We start from the raw sequence: 6,000 nt of genomic DNA, 5'->3' as shown, positions 1-6,000 counted from the left end.
GTGTTTTCTTTTCTTTGTCTTTTATAGTTTTATCTTATTTGCTTGAGGACAAGCAACAAGTTAAGTGTGGGGTATTTGACCTATCACAATTTGTAATGAAAAATTAGGTACTTCTCAGCATTTAACGAGCTTGTTTTAAATTCATTTTAGGTTATTTTATTATATTTTCAGTTTCAATAGCTTAGATTTAAATTCTTTCAAAATAAGGATTTTTACGCATAAGTTTGAATTAGTTGACCTTTTGAGCCAATACGGGCTTTAAGGTAGTTTTAACGAGTTAATTGTGTAACATCCCAAATTTTTTCTTAAAAGAATGTAGAATTATTTAAAAGATAAGTAAGTGACCCAGTGGTTAAAAGAAAAATCTAGAGGCAATGCAAATAGATCAAGGTCTCAAATTTGATTCCCTTCCCTTGTAAAATAGCTTTATTTTCTCTTTCTCCCTATTTTTGTGCCAGCCATGCTGCTTAACCTAGGAATAAATATCACTTTTTCATTTATTTTTCAGCCTTTAGTCATTCTTTTACAACCCTAGCCGCCCTTCCCCTTCATCTCTTCTCTCCCTTTTTATTTTTCCCCTTTCTCCCTCATTGTGCTACTGCCTAAAGTTCCCTCTCTTCTGCCCATATTTCCTTTGTTGATAGAGGATTTTTACAAAATTTTCCTTATCACCTTTGCTACTTTTTCCATTAAAATTTCCATCCTCAAATCTACCATTTTTATCATTTAAAAGTAAGCCTCCAAAGGCTCCACAAAGATTACCATTACCGCTCTTTTGCTATCCTTCGAGTAAGTGACGTTTTTCTTCTACTTTATTATCAAATTATTTTCTATTAAAGATCTCTTGTTTCGTATCTGGACCTTTATGGTTTTTAATGATTTAAATGGTAAATTTTCAACCTTCAGACACATTTTTATTAAGCTCTCAAAACAACACCAAATTGCCACCATTAGTGGTGATGTGCCGCTCTTAGAACCACCAAAACGGGGCTGCTTATTTTTAATAATTTTACCATTTATTTACAGTAATATTTAGATCTATTAAACCACTTCCTAATCAGCCTTTAATCATTTATGATTTAAGGAAATTCAACCTAAATCGTTTGACAACTTAGATCTAACGAAACGAGAAGCGTAAGTACGGTTGTTTATGGGCTAATGGGCAAATTTGACTTGGAAATTAGGGAATGTGTTAGACGATTAAATTAAGATTTTAAATGGATTATTATCTACTGATTATTGGTATTTTAATTGTTTTATGCACTTATTTAAATGTCCCGAACGTACAATGAAGCCGTTTGTCGTTCGTTCGCACGTTTCGCATCGAATCAGTGTAAATAGTCTAGTCTAATTAGATCTGAAAGTTAGTGCTGTAATGCTGATTTGGTCGAACCCTTAGAGGGTGTTTTAAGGATAATTTTTCAGCATCTTAACTTGATAAATATTTAATTTCAATTTAAGCCTAAAGGAGGAATTGCGGGTTTCGCCAATAATGCTATGATTGTGCGAAATTAGGGTGTGGGTTCTAACCTATAAACTTGAAAGTCTAAATAATACTTTCAGTGATTAAGTTGATGTTTAAGCTTTCTTGGCGGAATTAGTTAAATGGTTATGTAAGTGATTTTAAGGTGGTCGAATTAGGTACTTTTTGTGCCCTAACTAATGGCATGCTTGCAAAGTTACATGGTTGACTGATTATTTGTATGATTGGTATTGGTATAAAATAACATGAATGGTTTGAATATATAATGTCTGTTGGATGTATGTATATCATGTATTAAAATGAAAATAAAGATTGACTACATGAAATGTATGCATGAGTGAAATGCTATTAAATGTACTGAATGAAAGTTTGCTACTCATGCACTGGAAAAATTGCTTATAAAATGATAATGAAAGTATGGCCTGTTGGAACTTCATCATATTGATGGAGAAATTGAATTCTTTATAAGTATTACTACAAAATGAAAGTGAATGATATTATGAGGGCATGTAAAACATGCTACTGAAATGTGAATGTAATGGGAATGTGTTCTTGATCGTAATTTGTATGAAAGGTCGCATGTGCATGGGGTGGGTTATTGTGGATGACAGACGAGTTTCGTGGAGTAATTGCAGCATATTAAGTTTGCATTTATGTTATCAATGCACTGCACCAGGATTAATGAGGAGAATGACGATTATATTGTGTTTTAAATGGTAGTATAACTGCATTACGTATAATGGTTGTTTAACCACATTGAGCCCAGCTCGTAATGTTTGGAGTTTGGCAAACGGGTTCTGGGGAACTCGTCGTGTGTAGAGGATGGTTGGGTAGGATTCTTTATGCATTGCATTATGTCCATGGCACTCAAAAGATAATGTTTTATGCTATGTGATATGTTGTATTAAATTATTGATTGGTGATTGTACGGATAACTGAATGTTCTTACCATTTAGACTCATAATAAGCTAGTTAGCTTACACCATAGTTTCAAACATCTTAGGTAATGCTTAAGAGTAGGATCAGATACGACACATGGGCATACGACGAACTTCGAACTAATTATTATTTATTTCATTTAAGTTTTATTTAAAATTTAATTTGTTTTGGGACTTTAAAGTTATTTGGATCGTGGTTTGGATTTTACTTTGTTTTGTGATTTTCATGTATTCATATTCGACACATTAATTTGGTTTTAAAGTACATTTTGATATTGGACAATGCTGGCTTAATGTTAAAAGGGGTAAAAATTAAGTTTTCCACTGTAATAAAAGATAATGAGGTTTTATTGAGTGAAGCAACGGGCAATGTGTTTTCTAAACCACGCAAATGCTAATAACACGACATAAGGATGTCTGATTTAATTAATGAAATGTCTTCTACAATAACAAAGATACACCGCTATTTTTTTTAAAAGAGCGAGTAACTAAGGTTTTCAAAGAATGATAGGGTAGTTTAGCTACACAGGTGGCTAATGTGATCTTCACAATTCGGCCATAACGTTTAGGTCGGATTGGGGAGATTACAAATTGAGCATGCAAGACACCTATTTTTTGGCCCAAAAGCATCAAGAATGACAACTAGGTCACAACATAGCCGAACAAGGTTTAAATTTAGTACTCGAAGTTTTTGTCATGATACACATAAGCCTATTTCACGAAACAGGTCTGATGGAGGTGTCATTGTCTGCACAATACATATTTAGCCTAATTAAAGCTTGTAATTGACCTAAGTGAGCAACTAACTTTATCTATAAATAGTTAAGTTGATGCTAAGCTAAGAGACAAGTTGTTATGTTAGAATCTAGGTTTTAGTTTTAGACTTAGTTTTTAATTTATTTTTTGAAACAATTTTTTATTTCTTGTTCGAACTTGGATTTGATTTGAGTCCAAGACTTGGTTATTAAGTGTTTTGATATATTTTTCTTTCATTTTTTTCCTGTTAACATCAATATCTCTATAGTTGTTACAGGAATTTGCAAAACTGAGTGCATTCAGTTTATCAAACGGATCAATATCAATTTTCTTTTCGTTTTAGTTTAATTTGTGTTTTTGCATGATTAAATTAATTCTTAGGAGAATGGTCTCGAGATTCATGAGTAGCTAAATCCTTTAGAAATGTTAACGAGTGAATGTGAGAGTAATTAATGGAAGAACGAGGGTTCCCTATAGAATTAGTTGGTTTAAATTATGTATGCTTAAACTTTAGGATTGACGACCCTAGGAAGTCATCTAGGTAAAATGAGGTTGAGAGATAAGTTTACCGAGTAAATCGTAATTTATCCTAGTTTAGAAAGTAAGGTTGAGAGCCAATTGAGTATTAATGAATTAATTAATCAGTTAGAGGCCAAGAGGTATTAACTGGTTAGTTATTAGCTAGTTCACTAAAACCCGACTTCTGAAGTTATTTACAACCATTGAAGTAAGTTAATCTTAAACTTGTTAATTGAGATTTCTTTGTTGATTAATTTCGTTCTAGTAATTTTATTTTATTTCATAATATTAATTTCTTTATTATTATAACACCCCAACCTGACTTAGGAGTTTTGGCTAAGCCAAGGGCGCTACATTGATCACCGAAGTGATCCAGTAAAGTCATTCACTTGTTTGAGTTAATTTGTATGAAAATCACTATTTAGTTTTTAAGAACAAAACATTCATTAATCAAAATGACTTTACTTAGTAATCCAATTACAATATTATTAATGTGAATTGTTGAAAAATGGTTCAAGTTTAAAAAGACCTATCAAAACTTTAAGTATTTTGCAAAGCAGTGGAAAATATTATTAAGAATAATGGTTTTCTAAGCCAAACAACATGCAATTTATCAGAGCGTTAACTATATGTCATGCTTTAAAGGTATTAAGCTAAACAATCCCAAACCACAATTATAAAAGCAAGAAATAATTAATAATTACAATATGGTAAATGACTTAATAAAACAACTAAGGAAATTTTTAATGGAAACTTTTAAAATAATAATGAAAGAAAATGGGTTGCTAGTTCGAGGTTCTTTCGATGCCATTTCGAGTATTAGTTTTTTGCGTTACATGAAAGGTAAGGAAAATAGGGGATGAGCTTAGGACAGATCAATGTGAGTCTAAATTATAAACCATTATATGTAATTGATCAAACAGTAAAGCATTCAATTTATAGCCTAATAGAAAATTAAGCATAATGTAAGGGACATTTAGAAAATCAAAGCATGTACTGATTATTTTCATGATGCAATGCAAATGCAAATTTTAATTTTAAGTTCTCACTCATACATCCCATTCGCCCTCGAGCATCGCTCAGCACTCCAAAACACATTTCAATAACTAACCATCCCGAATTTCCCGATAATGATGGTTGTTCACTTATCATCTGTGACGATGACTTTTATTACAATAACTTACCATCTCGATTGTTTGATTTTGATGGCATTTTAACTATCATCCTAGTTTACTCGATCTCGATGACATTGTCGCTTACTTCGAGCAGTACTGGCTTTTGGTGTGGACGTAAATTATCACTTTCTCCTTGGACCTCTTCTATCCTCCATACCCAATTTCATGTAATCATGCACATAAACTCAACATATCATGCTATTTATCAACAACTGATGCTATGCTTGCCAAGCACATTTATTATTTCATATTATCATTTAATGGCATGTATTCATGCATTCATTCATATCAATTTCACATATGCAATATCTTCATGCAAACTAAAAACTTGTATCGATATTTTAATATTACATTGTTTATCATGTTTGTTCGTCTAACACATACATAACAAGTTTACATATAGGGTTTGTACATAAAAGGTTTGCACATATAAGGTTTGTATATATAGGGTTTGCACATATTAAATCACATACTATATAAGATGAGGATTCACATATTGTGTCATACTATATAACATGATGGTTCGCATATAATATCATTTTATATAACACGGGGTTCTGACCACCTCCGGATATACTAACGTCCAGAGTGTGAATGCTGCAATAGAATAAAGAATTACGAGGCGGTATCTGCAAATATACTGGTCGAGTTTTAATATAGATTTTTCAATAAAGTAGGTAAGTACTCCGAGGATCGTACCCAATAGATGCGAGTACTAAATCAATCTTAACCTAAACAATTAAAGATCTAATTAATACTTTAAGTCAGTTATAGTACGAAAGTAAAATAAGAGATAATTTTAGGGTTTCTTAAACTAAGGAAATAAAATAACATAAAAAAATAAGATTGTAACAGATAGAGAGAAATAAAGTGAATCAAATCTGAAGATGGGTGATTAGCTTGCTTTAGCAATCTCAATCAACTGTCGTCTCGGGTTCTTCGTCAATCAACTAATCACTACCCTAGCAAGATTTTTCGATCTTCCACTAACATAACGAGTCAGAAAAATTACTTATCTTCTGACCTCACAATTCAAACTAGTTTGGGGTCAAGACATTCACGGATGGGCAAGACCAATTTTAGGTTAATTCCCACCTTGATAGCTTCTTGGGGTTGTTAGGCCTAGGGT

At 32.1% G+C, this 6,000-nt stretch overlaps 1 long non-coding RNA gene across 1 annotated transcript; it reads left to right on the top strand.

The window, feature by feature from the left end:
• The first annotated feature begins 373 nt into the window (after window positions 1-373).
• LOC128280826 (uncharacterized) lies at window positions 374-4,744 on the top strand. The gene is made up of 2 exons (XR_008271005.1): window positions 374-789; window positions 2,058-4,744. It is a non-coding gene; the product is annotated as an uncharacterized LOC128280826 (long non-coding RNA).
• Window positions 4,745-6,000: the final 1,256 nt, after the last annotated feature.

The sequence above is a fragment of the Gossypium arboreum genome, chromosome 9, assembly GCF_025698485.1.
Source record: "Gossypium arboreum isolate Shixiya-1 chromosome 9, ASM2569848v2, whole genome shotgun sequence".
In the NCBI taxonomy this organism is placed as follows: domain Eukaryota; kingdom Viridiplantae; phylum Streptophyta; class Magnoliopsida; order Malvales; family Malvaceae; genus Gossypium; species Gossypium arboreum.
This window is presented reverse-complemented; position numbering and strand designations above follow the sequence as displayed.